The 19243-nt window shown below is 37.0% G+C and overlaps 1 protein-coding gene across 11 annotated transcripts in view; it reads left to right on the top strand.

The window, feature by feature from the left end:
• Positions 1-19243, top strand: part of LOC105482661 (solute carrier family 44 member 5) — a 531652-nt gene that overhangs the window by 244211 nt on the left and 268198 nt on the right. The window lies entirely within an intron of this gene.

The raw sequence follows: 19243 nt of genomic DNA on the forward strand, positions 1-19243 counted from the left end.
CCTGGTACTTTCCTGTGTTTTCTGTTTCTTTCCTGGAATTCTCACTTTGTTCATACATTATTGTCCTTATCTCAGTGAACATCTTTATGACTGTTTTTGGTTTTTGTTTTTTTTTTTTTTTTTGAGACGGAGTCTCGCTGTGTCACCCAGGCTGGAGTGCAGTGGCGCGATCTCGACTCACTGCAAACTCCGCCTGCTGGGTTCACGCCATTCTCCTGCCTCAGCCTCCCAAGCAGCTAGGAATACAGGGGCCTGTCACCATCTGGCTAAGTTTTTGTATTTTCAGTAGAGACAGGGTTTCACTGTGTTAGCCAGGATGGTCTCGATCTCCTGACTTCATGATCCACCCGCCTCGGCCTCCCAAAGTGCTGGGATGACAGGCCTGAGCCACTGTGCCCGCCCTATGACTGTTATTTTTAACTCCTTCAGGTAAATTACCTATCTCAATTTCATTAGGGCCAGTATCTTGTTCTTCTGTTTGGCACATATTTCCGTTTCCTCGTTTTCCTAGTTGGTTTCTGTGCGTTAGGTAAGACAGCCATCTCTCCTGGTCTTAAGAGATTCTGGGTGCCTCTCAAATTTTGTACAGCAAAGACCCATATTTTTTCTCAGTGGTCTCAGAAGACTGAAATTTACCAAGTTTCATCAGTGCTCTGAGACAGTGAGATAGGATCCATTTCCTAGAGTAGCAGCTAGAAAAGTTGGAGTGCTAGATGTAAGATCCAATTCCTTTTCTCTTCATGGAGAAGCCGGAAGCTGGGGTTTATTCCCCTCTCACTCTTCACTGAGACAGAGAGACCTGTGGAAAATTTCTGCGTGCTCATTCAGACTGAATGCTCTTTCAAATCGCTTCTTTGCTCTTTGTCACTTTCAGGGATCTAGTGAATGCCAGGCCCCATCAGCTCTCAGATAAAGGTGGCTTGAGACCAGCTTCTCAGGTAGCAACCAGAAAAGCTGGGATACTAGATGGGCAGGCCAACTCCTAGGGAGAAGTTGGAGGCTTAGTTTTATTGCTAAAATGAGCCAGGAGAAGGAGCTCTGGGAGTGCCACCTGCCTGTTTAAATTCCCAGGGCATTAGTGATTGCCTGCCTCATCAGCTCCAGGAGCCAGTGACTTTGATGCTAGATTCTCAGCTTCCAGAGATATGCAAGTTTGGAGTTAATTCCTTGGGTACTAGCTATAAGAGTTGGGTGCTGAATGTGTGGTCTAGGTTCTGCCAGGGAGAAGTTGGAGGTTTGATTTTATCATTGGAGAAGGCTGGGGGTAATGTTTCAGTCCATTGTGTGTTGCTATAACAGAATAGCTGAGACTGGGTAATCTATAATGATCAGAAATTTATTTTCTCACAGTTCTGGAGGCTGGGAAGTTCAAGATAAAGGCACCAGCATCTGGCAAGGGCATTCCTGCTGTGTCATCACATGGTAGAAAACAGAAAGGCAAAGAGACAAAATGGGGCCACACTCACCTTTTGATAATGGCATTGCCCTGATGACCTAATCACCTCTCAAAGATTCTACTTGTTAATTTCAATGTGAGTTTTGGAGAGGACAAACATTCAAACCATAGCAGGGAGAGAAACCATAGGAATTGCCACATTCCCCTTTATGTTTCCAGAGGACTAGAGATTGCTTACCTCATCACCTTCCAGTACAAGCTAGCTAAAAGCCAGGCCCTCAGGCAGATGCTTTGAAGTGAGAATTTTCTCAGTCACTTTGTGTACAGCAGTCTATAAACTAGCTTCTGGATTTTTCTCAGATGAAACTGATCCACGCATAGCTATTTATTTGGTGTGTCTGTGGGTGGAGGGAGAATCCTGTGCCTCCTATTCTGTCATTTTGCTAACTTCCTTATTGAGATGGTTTGTTTTATATCCTGTAAGTCATTATATATCTGAAAATATATGTTTATTCATGATGACAGTTTAGCTAGGTATAGATTTTTTTTATTAAAATCTATTTTTTCCCTCAGGATTTTGAAGATATTATTATATTGTGTTTTCAGTCTCTACTGTGGCTGATAATTCCATTGTAAAATCTAATTAGTGTTCTCCCATGGCTAATCTCTGTTTCTTCTCTAATAGATTTTCTGCTTGTTGCTGATTTATCTATTTCTTCTTGCAATTCGTTGGTTCTTGCATATTGTGTTTTCAGGCTATATTGTTAGATTACACATATATTGATGATACACATGTATTCACTGATATCTAATTGTACATTTGTATTGTTTGATATCTGGCTTGGACATGTAAAGGTTGAACACCATCTACTTTTATTTGTGGAGAAAAAAATAATCAGACACAGCCAAAGGCTTGAAATCCTCTGGCATTCTGTATGTATATCATTGTTTTTTTAGTTTCAGGGGTCAAAAATCTGCAAAGTAGCTTAAACAAATAAGGGACTTTATTAACTCAACTAATTGTAAAAGGCAAAGATGACGCTGAATGTGTCTGGAGTCAGGGAACTAAATGATTCCATAATACTTCTTTCATTCACTTCTCTGCATTTTGTCTTTTCTTCTAATACATTCAGGACTCTTCACATGATGTGGTCATGGTCTTTGTCACTTCTAGGATTTTATATGAAGGGCTTTGTAACCAAGTGAAGAAAGGATACTACCTTCTCACCTTCAGGTAGAAAATTCCAAGGAAAAGTTCCTGTTCCTCCCAACTCTGGACATTTGCCCATTCCTTGCCCAATCTCCCATGCCCAAATAGATAAGTATCATCATTGACCTAGTTTGTTTAATATGGTAACACTGTGGTCAGGAAACCAAGGGTTAGAATTTGTTACCAAAGGAAGGGAGAAGACGTGCTGAGTAGATAAGAGCAATTATCATAATACCTTTTTCCTACTTTCCCAGAGATTAAGAACATGACCCTTCCTTAATTCTAAGCTTGTTCTAGCAATATATCTTTATCTTTGCCTTTATGGAGCTTCCTTAGTCTTATCTATGTGTATTTAATAGCTTTTTATGTACTTTCTTAGCATGTTGTGTTTTATAGAATTTATTACCTTGCCTCACAGTTATAGCAGGTGTATATCTTCCTTATTAGACTATAATCTCTGTGGTAAAGGACTGTGTCCTTTCCATTTTTTAATCTTTATTTATTCATTAATTCAATCATACATTCATTCTACTAATATTTATTGAGTGCTTCCTTTTTGCCAGATACTGTCATAGCCACTGGGCAAATAGTGGATGTTCAATAAATAAATGTCTTCTTGAATAAAACTTCCTGGATATTCTCAGAAAATATTTCTGTTATGCTACTAAGGTTTTGACAGGCTAGTTGCTTTCATTTCATTTTCCTGTTATTGTAATTTAAAAGCACAAAGTCTAGAGAATGACCTTTGAAATGTTACACATGATGTGCATTTCAAAAGAAAAAATTTGGATTGGCATACCAACTTCCTCATCATGTTTTGAAATGTGATACTTCAGGGATAAGGCAAAAGAGCAAAGCTGGCCAAAATCCTCTCCACAGAGAGATGAACTGCAGGGCCCGTCACATTCCTGTTTTCATTAAAACAGGTAACATACCCATTGTGTTCAGTCAGCCATAGGCTATTTCAGGATACTTTTTAACACCTTGAAGTCACTAAAATAAATTCCACTGCTTCTCAGGGTATCACCAAATAGAACAAAAGGTAAAATAAAAAATGGAAGAAATGAAAACCCCATATTCTATCCACTTGTTGTGATAATAAAAAAATGTATTAAAATCAAGTCCCTCTTTCTAGGACAAAATAACATTTCTTTAGAAACAAGCAACTGATGTTCCCACACAGCTTGATATTTTCCTGCAGATCCTGTGATGCTACCAAAAACCTGCATAATACTGTGTGTGTGTGTGTGTGTGTGTGTACTTCTGTGTGTATGTATGCACAAGTGTATGAGTTTGTTAAACTCTGTGAGACTACCTACACATTTTCCTAGGACAGCTATATATGGTTTTGGGAAAAATAAAGCATCATGAGCCAGGAAACTCTTTAGAAAATCAAAATCAAAAGTGCACTCATTCATTTATTTTTATCTAATATTTTATCTCACCTTTGTGATTTTATGCATCCTGTTTCTTAAGCCTATACTACTTCCCTTCTTCCGTGTATTCAATTAATTTCAATCCTTCAACTATAAGTAACAGGAAATCTTCAACTCACATAACTTAAACAATAAGTAAATGTATTATCAAGCCTAGAGTTTCCTGGATTGGTTAATTCACATCTCAGTGACATCACTGAAATCCTAGATTCTTGCTATCTCAAAATTCTTTGATCCTCAGCATATCAACTTTAACCTCAAGCTATTTATATGATGGTGGCAAGATGGTATCACAACCAGTCACAGCAATTTCCTGCTGAAAAGCATCTATCTTTTCCATGTATGTCTTTTTCAGAGTAGAGAAACTATACCCAGAAACCCCAGGAGACTTCCCCTCATAGCTCATTAGCCAGGGTTAGGTCACAAGCCCTGACTAAGACAATCCCTGGAGAGGGGAATGGGGTTACTATGATGGGTTTGAATTAAAAGTATTTACTTTGGAGTGGTAAAACAGAAGAGTAGATGCTGGACAAAATCAAGGCTCTACCTTGACAAAATCCTTCCTCAAAAGCAAGGAAGAAAAGGAAATCTGATATGAGGCAAGTGTTAAGAACAAATAACTTAGATCTCCAACTTTTTTTTTTAACAGTGGATTTGCTTGCCTTTAATAATAAGCAGAATAAGTAAGTTGTACCTACTAAATTAGGAATATCAATTCTTTACTCAGCTTCTTTATGCACTAACCCATATAACGAGTTACACTGACCTTGAATGTGTCTCTCCCTGACCACTGGAGATAGAATTAATCTTTCTATTCTGTGCTCTCCATACATACAAACTTGAATGAGCATGTGGAGACACATATTTTAGTTTTTGGAGAGAACAAAACTCTAACAAATTTCAAAGCATCTTTTACAAACTTTTCTCTTTTCAATGAACAATAGTGGCAAGATTAGATGGATAAAGACAATGAGAATGTAGAAAGTTTTGAGTAACTGTGTCAATAATTATTCTTCAGATATTGATCTATAATGTGTCATAAAATAGTGTAAAGAAAAATGCTCTTTTCACAAATTGTAAATATTTCTTCTATAGAGGACCAGCCTTATTAATTATAAAAGCTATTATCCCAATGTGTTTTTTATGGAAAGCCCAGAAAAAAGAAGCCATTTGTAGGTGAACAGAAAGAAAATCACTTAATTCACAAAGATATCCCAAATGCCTTTGTTAAAGACATAAGCAATTTTAAATGAACTAATCCATTAATATCTACCAGTGGTTAAATGTAGCATTCTGTTTATTTAAGTCAGTAATTGCTATAAATGATAATGATTCTTCATATCGCTAGATATCCAATGCATTATTCATTCCTCCTTAGGCTGAGATATGAGAACATCAGAGCTATTATAGGTTTATGTAGTGATTTATAGGAAAATAGATTATTTATTAAAATAATAGACAAATATTAAAGGGGCATTATTGACTCACTATTTTTTCTGATGCTTTATTAATTTTTTTATTATTATGTTTTAATTTTACAATTTAACATCTTCATGTGGAGCTGAAATTCTAATTAGTGTGAATTTTAGTGTCCTTATTGGAGATCAAGCACCTAAGGGTATTGAACATATAATAATGTCACCTCTTGTTTTTGGTTAACTCTTTATATGGGTTAGTGTGTAATGAAGCTGAGTAAAGGATTAATATTCCAAATTTAGTAGGTACAAATTATTTATTTTGCTATTAAAAGTGAGTAAATCTACTGTTAAAATAGCTGGAGACCTAAGTTGTTATTGGTTATAAATATCCTTCCTTAAGTATTAAAATCTACTTATTTTTTGTCAGTATCTTTGGCAAATTTTTTTAAGTTGTCTTTTGTTTTCTTGACTTGCCAGTATACTCCATTTGTCCTTTCATTCATGCCATCACATAAGATGTGATGGAGACTCACTGTGCTAACAAAGGCAGGCCATTCCATCTAAAGCTTCTACCTGCTAAAACATAGATAACTTTTTAATGCTGCTTCTGATTTTTTAAGGGCTTAAGCTTGAAAATTTCCTGTCTTAAAAACAACCAACCAACCAAACAAATGAAAAATCTAGTTATTGACCTTGCATCCTGTATTCCACGGTTACAGGGTGAGCATAAATGATGACAGAATATTTGAGAGCTGGCTCTATGTTTTTCTTTTTCATCTAACTATTTTGTTTCTAGACACACTTTTGTTAGTGAAGCAAGAGCTATGGAGCAAAAATTCTGAATATTTTTATTTTCAGGTCATTAAGGCTTTCTCACTCCTCCTCTCCTCACACACATGAATTTATTTATTTATTTTTTAATAATTACTCTAAATTCATGTATAAATTCTGGGCTTATTTTTAGTAAGGAAAGGCTACTTTTATTTTGAATTGGAGAACAACTGTCAGTATTAAAATTGACTTCAGGCTAGGCACGGTGGCTCACGCCTGTAATCCCAACACTTTGGGAGACTGAGGAAGGCAGATCAACTGAGATTGGGAGTTTGAGACCAGCCTGACCAACATGGAGAAACCCTATCTCTACTAAAAATACAAAATTAGCCAGGCATGGTGGGGCATGCCTGTAATCCCAGCTACTTGGGAGGCTGAGGCAGGAGAATTGCTTGAACCCGGGAGGCTGAGGTTGCGGTGAGCCAAGATCACACTGTTGCACTCCAGCTTGGGCAACAAGAATGAAACTCAGTCTCAAAAAAAAAATTATTTCAATCGACTATCTTAGATATTTGACTTGTACACATTTTTAGCAAGTTGTTTATATGTCATCAGGTTATTTCACCACAGAACATATAAATTAGTGTTATAACTACAGAAAAATGTCACGTACATCTCATTATCACATGACAGATTTAATCTTAGAAAAATAAATAATTTTATTAAAAATAATTAAATTTCAAGTATTTCTAGTTATTGCCAACACATTAATGCACAACTGAATGATTCTGGAAGACTAAATATGAATGATGGCAGTTGATTTTTTGAAAATCCAGATTATTTGGACAGTCGTTTTAAAATTCAGACACAAATTAACTCAGTAATTTGTTAATTTTACAATCATGCACTGTATGATGACATTTTGGTCAAATGTGGACCACGTATACAATGGTGATCCCCTAATATTATACTACGTTGTTTTTACTTTACATTCTCTATGTTTAGATACACAAATACTTAGCATTGTATTCCAATTACCTACAGTGTTCAGTACAGCAATATGTTGTACTGGTTCACCTAGAAGCAATGGGCTATACCAGTGGTCCCCAACCTGTTTGGTACCAGAGACTGGTTTCGTGGGAGACAATTTTTCCACGGACTGTGGGAGGGGAATAGTTTTGGGATGATTCAGGCATATTATATTCATTTTGCCTTTCATTTCTATTATTACATTGTAATATATAATGAAATAATTATACAACTCATCCTCATGTAGAATCAATGGGAGCCCTAAGCTTATTTTCCTGCAACCAGACGGTCCCATCTGGGGGTGAGGGGACACAGTGACATATCATCAGGCATTAGATTCACATAAGAAGCATACCACCTAGATCCCCTGCATGTGCAGTTCACAATAGGGTTTGCACTCCTATGAGAAGCTAATGCCACTGCCAATCTGACAGGAGGCAGAGCTCAGGTGGTGATGTAAGAAATGAGGAACAGCCATAAATACAGATGAAGCTTCACTGGCTAACCTGCTGCTCTCTCCCCACTGTGCAGCTCAGTTCCTAACAGGCCACAGACTGGTACCATCTGTGACCTGGGGGTTGGGGACCCCCAGGCTATACCATGTAGTCTAGATGGGTAGTAGGCGATCTCATATAGGTTTTTGTAAGTATACCCTATGACATTCACACAATGATGGAATCCCCTAATGACATATTTATCAGAAGTGATTCATGATGTTAAGTGACAAATGACCATATTTTAGACTTGGCCAAAAATCATCTCAACATAGGGTACCTTGCCCTCAGAGGTTCATAGAAATGATCACAGTCCATTGAGCTCTGAGTCAATTCTGTAGTAGCTCCTATAGATTATATCTTTAGACCCCGAACAATTGATTGGTCTTAGATAAGACATTTTCTATGCAGTATGTGTGATGCACACTTTTCTGTAATTATTTGAAAGTGCCAAACTCTATCTTGTCTCAGACCTACTATAGACGTGGTTTCCTCTGCCTGGAGCTATTTTTGCCCTATTTGCAAGGCTAGTTTCATTTTATATATCAGGTTTCAGCCTGATACTTCTGAGTTGCCACTTTTCACTACTCTGTAAGAGTTCCTCTTCCTGTTATTCTCTTTCTTTATGCATTGTTATTTACTTCCCTTTACCTGTTGCAATTTATAATTATGTATTTATTTATTGTCTGTTGTCCCTTCATTGCTATCTCTCAGAGACTGAAAACTCCATAGTAGCAAGGACGCATAATAGATAATATTAATAGACATTTATTAAATATTTGATGACTGAATGAATGATCCTGGTGTCAAGGCCAGAACCTAATCCTAGGTCTCCAGAATCCCTATTATTGTACATTAGCCACTGCACACTTACAATAAAATATCAATTAAATGATTTCCTATCTTCTATGCATGTAGAAAATAAGCCTTCCCATGACCTGAATTCAACCACTGTCTAATTTCCATGATATATTGGGAAGCATAACAGAACTAAGTAATTAAGGCCTCTCTAGGAATATTATTGAAATAATACAATACCAAGAATAGTAAGATTCAGAACAGAAAGAAAATGACAGTTTCTTTCAACAGTTAAAAATCTTCTGCTTTTCAAAAAGACTGATCTACTCTAAACCAATCAAAACTTTTGACTTCGAGTCAATAGTTACCTTCTTTAAAGATAAATAATTTCTTTTATTTGTGCTTCTTTTCTCTGAATTTTGTAAAATTAATAGAAAAAGAGTAAAACTCCACTTGACACCTATTGAATCCAGCATAATTAAGATCTATTTATTTTCATTTAAAAACAAAACAAAAATTAATTATTCAATATCACTCCCTTTACACACACACATATACCCATCCTGCATTTTTTTCAAGCACAAATTATCTTGGAGACTTACTTGATTAACTTAGATGTGAAATAATTTTCTTGTCTATATCAAGGACAGAATGACAAATATTCTCAGATTCTCTTAGCAACAGGCATTTGATTTGCTGTCTTGAATAGAGCCTTGTAAAGTTTCCTTTTCAGGAGAACTACCATATTTGAAAATGTTGCCTTATTGTTGTTTTAAAATTTTCATATTATTATTTTATTACTAAATAAATTAATGTATGCAACTTTAGAAATAGAAAGTGGTATGGTTTGGCTCTGTGTTCCCACCCAAATCTCAGGTTGAATTGTAATCTCCACATATTGGAGGAGAGGCCTGGTGGGAGATGATTGAATCACAGAATGGATTTCTCCCTTGCTATTCTCATGATAGTAAATGAGTTCTCATGAGGACTGATGGTTTTAAAGTGTGATACTTCCCCGCAACCTCAACCCTCTCTCCTGCCACTATGTAAGATGTGCCTTGCTTCCCCTTCACCTTCCACCATGATTGTAAGTTTCCTGAGGCCTCCCCAGCCATGTGGAACTATGAGGCAATTAAATCTATTTTCTTTTTAAATTACCCATTCTCAGGTAGTTCTTTGTCACAGTGTGAAAAAGGACGAATACAGAAAAATTGGTACTGGGAGTTTGGGGCACTGCTATAAAGATACCTGAAAATGTGGAAGTGACTTTGAAACTGGGAAGCAGGCAAAGGTTGGAACGGTTTGGAGGGCTCTGAAGAAGACAGGAAGATGTGGGGAAGTTTGGAACTTCCTAGAAACTAGTTGAATGATTGTGACCAAAATGCTGACAGCGATATGAACAATGAAGCCCAGGCTGGAGTTGTCTCAGATGAAGATGAGAAACTTACCAGGAACTGGAGCAAAGGTCACTCTTGCTATACTTTAGCAAAGAGATTAGCAGCATTTTGCCCCTTCCCTAGAGAACTTAAACATGGACGTTTGAATTGAAATAGATGATTTAGGGTATCTGGCAGAAGAAATTTCTAAGCAGCAAAACATTCAAGCTTTTTCTGAAAGCATACAATCATATGCGTTCACAAAGAGATTGTCTGAAATTAGAGCTTATGTTTAAAAGGGAAGTAGAGCGTAAAAGTTTGGAAAATGTGTGGCCTGATTGTGTGATGATAAAAAAGAAAAACCCATTTTATGAGAAGAAATTTAAGTTGCTTGCTTTTGGAATTTTCATAAGTAAAGAGAAGCCAAATATTAATAGCCAAGACAATGGGGGAAATGTCTCCAGGGCATTTCAGAGATCTACATGGCATACCCTCGTATCACAGGCCTGTAGGCCTAGGAGGAAAAAGTGGTTTTGTGGGCCAGGCCCAGGGCCTTGCTGCTCTGCAAAACCTCTGGACTTGTTGCCTGTGTCCTGGCTGGTCCAGCTCCAGTTGTGGCTAAAAGGGGTCAAGGTACAGCTTGGGCTGTTGCTTCAGAAGGTGTAAGCCCCAAGCCTGGGCAGCTTTCACATAGTGTTGGTCTTACAGTTGTGCAGAAGGCAAGAGTTGCGCTTTGGGAGCCTCCACCTAGATTTCAAAGGATGTATGGAAACACCTAGATGTCCAGGCAGAAGTCTGCTGCTGGGGTGGAACCCTTGTGGAGAATCTTTATTAGGGCAATGCAGAGGGGAGGGCAATGCAGAGGGCAATGCTGCCTAGGGGAGCTATGAGAAGAGGGCCACCATCCCCCAGACCCTAGAATGGTAGATCCACCAACAGCTTGCACCATGCACCTGGAAAAACCACACTCAATGCCAGCTAGTGAAAGCAGCCACAGGGGCTGTACACTGCAGAGTCACAGAAATGGAGCTGTATGAGGCTGTAGGAAGCCACCTCTTGCATCAGTGTGTGCTGGATGTGAGGCATGGAGTCAAAGAAGATCATTTTAGAGCTTTAAGATTTAATGACTTCCCCACTGGGTTTCAGACTGGCATGGGGCCTGTGGTCTCTTTGTTTTGGCCAATTTATCCCATTTGGAATGGAAACATTTACCCAATGCCTATACCCTCATGTATCTTGGACGTAACTAACTTGTTTTTGATTTTACAGGCTCCTAAGTGGAAGGGACTTGCCTTGTCTCAGGCAAGTTGGACTTTTGAGTTAATGCTGGAATGAGTTAAGACTTTGGGGGACTATTGGGAAGGCATGATTGGTTTTGAAATGTAAAAAGGACATGAGATTTTGGAGGGGCCAGGGACAGAATGATATGGTTTGGCTCTGTGTCCCCACCCAAATCTCATTTTGAATTGTAATTCCTACATGTTGGAGGAGGGGCCTCGTGGGAAATAATTGGATCATGGGGGTGGATTTCTCCCTTGCTGTTCTCATGATAGTGAGTGAGTTCTCATGAGAGCTGATGGTTTTAAAGTGTGGCACTTCCCACCTCACTCTCTCTTTGTCTTTCCTGCCACCATATAAGATGTGCCTTGCTTCCCCTTCACCTTCTGCCATGATTGTAATTTTCCTGAGGCCTCCCCAGCCATGTGGAACTGTGAAGCAATTAATCGCCTTTTCCTTATAAATTACCCAGGCTTAGGTAGCTTTTCACTGAAGTATGAAAATGGACTAACACAGAAAATTTCTTAGAGATTGTCTAGTGCAATACCTTCATTTAAAATTTATTTTTTAAAGTAACATAATTAACTTGTATTTACATAACACATTTTTTGAAATGTAGTTGAAATTAACAAATTGTAAACAAATCTTTAAATAAAGAATAATTTCTTATTTTCTTATCTCATTAAAAAGAAGGGTAAATCTAATTCTCTAAATGTTTCAGCAACTCTTTCATTCCGGGGTCTCATTTTTGCCCCATTTGGATTTTCCTTAACATATTTTCTAAATCCTAGCTACAGTACATCTCTGTTTTATCTTGTTTCAAATAATGAGGACTTTTTAATAGCTAAATTATCCTATGTTCTATATATAAGACTATTTGTGGTTTTAGGGAACTAGATGTCTTTAAACTTTTTTTGTGGTTTAGAACTTTGATTTTAATAACAATAGTAATAAAAATGATATCTGGATTTTTAAAACAAAGCTTTGCTCACCTCTTTACCACATCTAAGGATCTTTTTCTCTTAATTTCAGATTGATTAATCTCCTTCTGAGGTAGCACTTCTGTTTCCCTCAGGCCAGTTTTGGCCAATGCAGTTTTCCCTTTGTCCTGAGGTGGCAAGCCATTTCCCGTCTCCTTTCCTCTCTAAATGTTTACACTAAAGCCTTTTCTAATTTATTGTTATGCTCAGCAAATAGAAGAAGCTCAGTAAATATTAATTGAATGTGAATGAAAGTGTAGTTTATTGTATTTTCACCATAAATGTTATTTATTCAATTTTCAAATTTATTTAGTTGGTAAATTTAACGTATCATGTGACTTTATTTTATTTCATAATTTATCATAATGTTTATCCTATAAGTAAATTCCTTAGTGTTTTATATTTTCCTGAAAACCTTATCAAGTAATACAGGAAGAAAATTATATATACCTGAGGGAAAAAATTGAAAGTTATCTTTAATTGTTAAAACAAATTTTTTTTTTTTTTTTTGAGACAGAGTCTCGCTCTGTCGCCCAGGCTGGAGTGCAGTAGCCGGATCTCAGCTCCCTGCAAGCTCCGCCTCCCGGGTTTTCGCCATTCTCCTGCCTCAGCTTCCTGAGTAGCTGGGACTACAGGCGTCCGCCACCTCGCCCGGCTAGTTTTTTGTATTTTTTAGTAGAGATGGGGTTTCACCATGTTAGCCAGGATGGTCTTGATCTCCTGACCTCGTGATCTGCCCGTCTCAGCCTCCCAAAATGCTGGGATTACAGGCTTGAGTCACTGTGCCCGGCCTAAAACAAAATATTTTAAGAATCTTAAGGACAGAGGCTTTGCTATTTATTTGTTTTATGATCTTCCATTTCATCTGCTATACAAGTTAAATAATAGATTGCTATTAAAGTCTTAGAGTTCAAAAACTAGAAGATTTGTATTCAACTCATGTTCCTCATATTTCAGGGCAAGAAGGAATTTTAGTGATAGTCCAATCTAATCTTCTCATTTTTCAGAGAAGAAAACCGAAACATCAGAGACTGTTGCAGCTAGTATAGTGTGTACTGTATACACATGCACACACACACACACACACAAATACAAATAGCCAATGTGTATTCAATATTTTGGTTAATAAGTAGAATTCTAAATGCTTTACCTTGTTAATCTTGATAACTACATATATATATATATATATATTTTTTTTTTTTTTTTTTGAGACAGAGTCTCGTTCTGTCTCCCAGGCTGGAGTGCAGTGGCATGATCTCAGCTCACTGCAACCTCCACCTCCTGGGTTTGAGCGATTCTCCTGCCTCAGCCTCCTGAGTAGCTGGGATTACAGGTGCGCGCCACCACTCCTAGCTAATTTTTGTATTTTTAATAGAGACAGGGTTTCACCATACTGGTCAGGCTGGTCTATAGCTCCTGACCTCATGATCCACCCACTTCGGCCTCCCAAACTGCTGGGATTAGAGGCCTGAACCACTGCGTCTGGCCACTGAGATATATGTTGTTTTTATCTCCATTTTACAGATGAAAAAGTGACTCAGGGAAGTTAAATAAGTTCATCACCATCACATCATTAGTAAGTGTTAAAGCTGGGAGTAGGATCTGTTTATTTAATCTCTTTGAGCCCTCACTCTTAAACACATATACTCTATTGCTTCTCTGATTAGAGCTGAGATATTCTGAGTCCTAATTCCTAATCCTGTAATGTTTCCATTATGGGCATTCTCTGAAAGGTTTGGAGATGGCTGAGGGTTCTAAGTGAGACATACATATTAGAGTGGCAGTGAAAATAGTGGGAAATGGGAATGAAAGTAAGCTGGTGAAACTGGCAGAATGAAAAGAGGAGCAAGGAGATATTTTAGAGGGAATGTTGGTTTGGAATTCTGGCTAGACAAGTAATAATAAAATATCAGAAGAAAATAAGATCTTTCTGAGTAATCAGAGAAATAATATTTGTTCAGAGGAGTTTAAACTCAATTGCTACTTGAGGGTTGGTTCTTCCCAAGAGGAGTTGCAAAACAAGAGATAATATCAAAACTCATCTACTGAAATTTCTATTAAATACCTTCCTCATCATGCCTTTCCTTCTTTCAAAATAAATTTTCTATCATGATTGTTATTTGTCTTTTAAAAGGTTTCCTCAAATGATATTGGAAGGACATCTAGACAGAGGACATAAAGGCCACTCTTTTTATTTGGCTTTTGCTGAGCTGTGAATATTTAAGAGGTGAAGCGTAAGATCATCATTATTGATGTTATTTTTCCTTATGAGGGGTTCTTTCATAAATGACACAGAGGGCAAGTGGTAAAGGACACGGAATTCAGGCTCCTCATTTCACTTCCTGCTGATGTGTGAATAACTCAGGGGCAACACACAACGATTTTGCTTTTTGCCACTTGGCATTTCATTCAGACAGTTGAATTGTTGGTACTCTCTTACCAGAGGTCTTAGTAGGGCCATTTTAGTAGATCTGTGCTTTGGAAAAAGTCAGAATTATTTGAAAATTCCAGTTACTATGGTATGCTTTATGAACCAAATTATATGAAAAGAGCCATTATATTGTTTATTATAAAATTAGTCTAAGTAGAATTTTCTGGATTGTTTTTAAAGGAAGCCAACTCACATCATAATTAAATATGTATTAAATAAGAGAAATATAGGTATAAAATTTTACTAATTATAACTCTTATATTGTCATTTTGAAAATGTGTTTGACACCGCATGTTCTCACTCATAGGTGAGAACTGAACAATGAGATCACTCGGACTCAGGAAGGGGAACATCACACACCGGGGCCTATCATGGGGAGGGGGGAGGGGGGAGGGATTGCATTGGGAGTTATACCTGATGTAAATGACGAGTTGATGGGTGCAGCACACCAACAAGGCACAAGTATACATATGTAACAAACCTGCACGTTATGCACATGTACCCTACAACTTAAAGTATAATAATAATAAATAAATTAAAAAAAAAAAAAAAAGAAACTCCATCTCAAAAATAAATAAGTAAATTAAAAAAAAAAAAAAAAAAAAAAGAAAATGTGTTTGAGCCACATAATTCTATGCCCCACAAAGCAAACTTCCAATTAACTTGGACTACTAATTGAGAATAGCAAAACAAAACATCCTTGTGTAACGTTACACATAAATGTTTTACTATCAAGATTAGCCAATGACTTATATCTTGATTTTATGAATGACAGTAACTCCAATATACTGATTATCAATCCAGAAAATGTTAAAGTCAGAGGAGAATATTGGCATTTAGGCGTGAATTTGAAAGCATTAGTATTATAAGATTGAAAGTAGTGTTCTAGTGAATGAATGTAAGTATATAGAGATAATTATCCTGGGAACATGTTTAATTTAGCTTTAGTATGCAGTGTTAAATGACTTTAATAATAAAACAGAATGAATCTAGTAAGTTCAGAATGGACAAATTTACTATCAACAGCAAGTGCCTAGGAATTGGTAGAAGGTGCAGATTGTATGACAATGAAATCTAAATACTCTTAGAAGTTCCTTCTTTTTTTATTTTTCAGATTGTTGCCATTCCCCATCTCCTGCCTTGAATCTTAGAATGAAATCTGTTATTGACAGTGAACTAATTTAATGAAGGAGTGTTAAATATTCAACGAAGCAGCAAATCTGCTCACATTTTAATTAACATATATTTTTGAAGAAACAAAGCAGGCCACAGGCATAAAACAATGTTATGTCTATATGTCATATAGGTACAGGTATTGAATCAGGACTAAAACATTTGTCGTCTCTGATATTCTATGACACCACCACACTACAGAGCTACAGAGTTCATATTTAGAGGATTCATTATATTACTTAGTACTAAATATACCGCCACCAGCTAGGTTGGACAAATTTGCTATTGGACAAAGTTGGAAAAGGTCACAACAGAGGAAAAAATTATTTTCTTATTTATAAAGAAAGGGAATTTATAAAATTATGGAAAGAACATAGGAAAAAATAAGGTAGGAGTCAAGAAGAAGCACTTGTAAAATAAGATGCTGATTATAGTGCTAGAATTAGAGAAGCTGATACAATAGGGAAAGTCATCTGTAAAATTATTATCTCTTGAAATTAAACATAGAAATGTGAATAAGAAAACATCTATGCGTGAATGGATTTTGATTGGGGCAGATAAGCATTTTTAGCAAAGAACAGCACAAATCAAGTACCCCCAAATTCTGCAATAAACAAACAAAACCCCATCACCTACCTCACCAAAAATTATCTGACACAATTGGGCTAAATCCATGTCATCAACTTAGAAATTTTGCCTTGGAAATCAGCCAGTGAAGTTGAGTCATATTTTCAGAGGCTTCCTCTTCCTCTTTGGAAAATCATCAACACATTTTCATTTTGTAAGCTATGTTTTTTTTTTTTTTTTTTTTTTTAAACCAGCATTGATTTTAAAAGCTTTATCCAATTCTTGGTTCTTGAATGTCCCTGAAGATATTTTTGAAGCATTATGCAAAGTGTTGCTCCCTCTGGAACTCCCATGTAGGCGCTGGAGATGTTGGGAAATGCTTGTGAGAAATTTTCATGCATAAAAAAGGACACTCAGCTGAATGCTAGATTGTAATTCAATCAGGAAGTTCTGATGACATTCTAAAACTGTAAAGTAGAGTCTGAATGCTTTAGGAATAATACCACATTGCCAACACTGAATTACAGCTAGTATTTTTACACGAGGACTAGGAATACTAGGAACATAAAACAATTTCATAGCCAGTTACCTTTGAGGTTGAGGGAGATGACAATTCATCACACAGAGATCTTTAGTGCATTCCACAAAGAAAGATTATAATATGTGTAAGAGTGAAGGCTTGCCACTTGTCAGTCTATGAGAAGGATTTGAGTATAGAGGATACAGTGGTCTGTAAAACATTATAGGACTTGTGAAATGAGGACAGGATTGCAATGCTTTTGAGGACACTCGGGTTGCCAGGAACACAAATCCTAGTCCTCATAAATACCACATTTATACTTTAATCAGAAAAAATCTATTGAGACTAACCTTTCAGTGAGGGAATATTATCTAAACAGAACACAGTCATTTCAGCTGCTAAATGAAAAACTTGTATTTTATAAGCCTAGAAAAAAGTGAGTTGAATGTTATCATAAGATAACACATGGTCTTGAGGCACCCTGGGGCGCTGATATCTCACATCACAGCACAAGCTCAAAAAACTCCTAGCTTGCTTAATAATTGTCAAAGTTATTTTAATTTGAGCTATAACCAATTATTTATGTAAAAATATACTGTAAGAATGATAGCAGGAGAGCAAGAACATGAAAATGTATTTTTTCAGGCTTGTTGAGATTAATGAACCCTCAAAAATGTTATTAACTTTGCAGAATGGGTACCGCATCTAAACAGCTCTGCATTTCAAAATACCTTGGCTTTCTTCTCAAAAGAAAGAATTAAGTTGATACTCATGACTGAATCAGAAAGGTACTACTGACAGGTGCTCGGCACACTTTCCCCTGCATGACTCACCCTAAAGATACCCTATTTTTTCCTTGAAGCCTTTTTATTCTGGTATTTTTCTTTGGTCTTGTTTGAAAGCTCTATTCCCAGTGGCTTGAAAGAAGAAGAATAAACACCCAGGCCCCGGTAGTGTTTTTGTTGTTGGTGGTGGTTTTTTTTTTTTTTTTTTTTTTTTTTTTTTTTTTTTTTTTAAACCCAGGGAGATATGCTCTGCCTATTGTCCTGAACACTAGCCAAAATCCTACTAAAATACATTATCTAGTATTGCCAAATCCTGCTTAGCAAGACATGAAAAACCTGAGAGGTCCTTCAAGAGCTTGCCACAAAACAGATTATGGATCTGGAAAATAAAAATAATCAGGAAGTGGCATTATAAATATAGATCAGAGAAGAAAAATGCTTAGTGGTTCCTTGTTAATGGTACTTAAGAATGTGCAGAAGTTTTGGACAGAGGACACCAACTAAAGAATGTGCAGAAGTTTTGGACAGAGGACACCAACTAACTAACTTGTTTGATCTTCTCTAGGGATAGATAGAATAAGAGTAAATGCCCGTAAGCAACTACACGAACAAATGCCTGTAAGCAACTACACGAACGGTTTACAGACTGAGCTAAGAAAAAGTCACTAGTCTAGATTCAGTAGAAGAAAATTAAGAAATAGAGGGCAGTAGAATGCCAGAGAGAGGAAATATTTTGAACACATTAGCAAAGGAAAAATAGAAAAAAATCGTATTTGGAGAAGAGACATGAGCTCTGCCTGCATTCTCTTGAGATCTTTTGCTTGATTGAGGGCATGGGCTTTCCCCCTGCCCTGATTGAGATAAAAGGCTATGATCAGGTAGCGGCAGTGCTTTGGAAGCTGCCTATGCCATTCCTCCCTCCCTTTCTTTTGTCCTGGTTCTGATTTAGTTCATGGGTGTGTGTGTGTGTGTGTGTGTGTGTGTGTGTGTGTGTGTGTGTGTGTGTTCACGCACACGAGCTTATGTATTAGATGGAGAGGGTTTTGAAATTTTTCCTTGTTGAAAGGAAGGCTTCAAATGGAACAGCAATCCATCTCTCAGGAAAATTCCCATCCTGGGGATTCCCTTGAAGGCAGAAATTCAAGCAATGATGAGAAAGGTGCCCTTAGACTTGCCCAGTAATGAGATGTTACAAGCCATTAATTTTATGAAACTCCAAAGAAACACAGCCAGGCCATAAAAAAGGTTAAAAAAATAGATCTATGAATCACTGAGAAAATACTAACTTTCCAAGTCCAGTGAATAAATTTGTATGAGCCCTCTGTTTTTTCCTCTCTGCATTTTATTTGAAGCTAGTTGTGTTTTGTTAGCTTTTTCATACACCCCAAAACACTTGCAAAATGCTTTAGTTTTAGAATTTTCATGTAATTGAGGAGCTAGAAACCCACCAAAGGTAGGGAGTCAAAGCAGAAACAGTTACTAAGACGCCTCTGAGCTATCCATTGCTCTGGAGATCAAGTCCATATTCGTTAAGGTAACTTAAAAGGGAGGGCAGCTTTGGGAGGCCGAGGCGGGCGGATC

The sequence above is a fragment of the Macaca nemestrina genome, chromosome 1 (assembly GCF_043159975.1).
Source record: "Macaca nemestrina isolate mMacNem1 chromosome 1, mMacNem.hap1, whole genome shotgun sequence".
Taxonomy (NCBI): domain Eukaryota; kingdom Metazoa; phylum Chordata; class Mammalia; order Primates; family Cercopithecidae; genus Macaca; species Macaca nemestrina.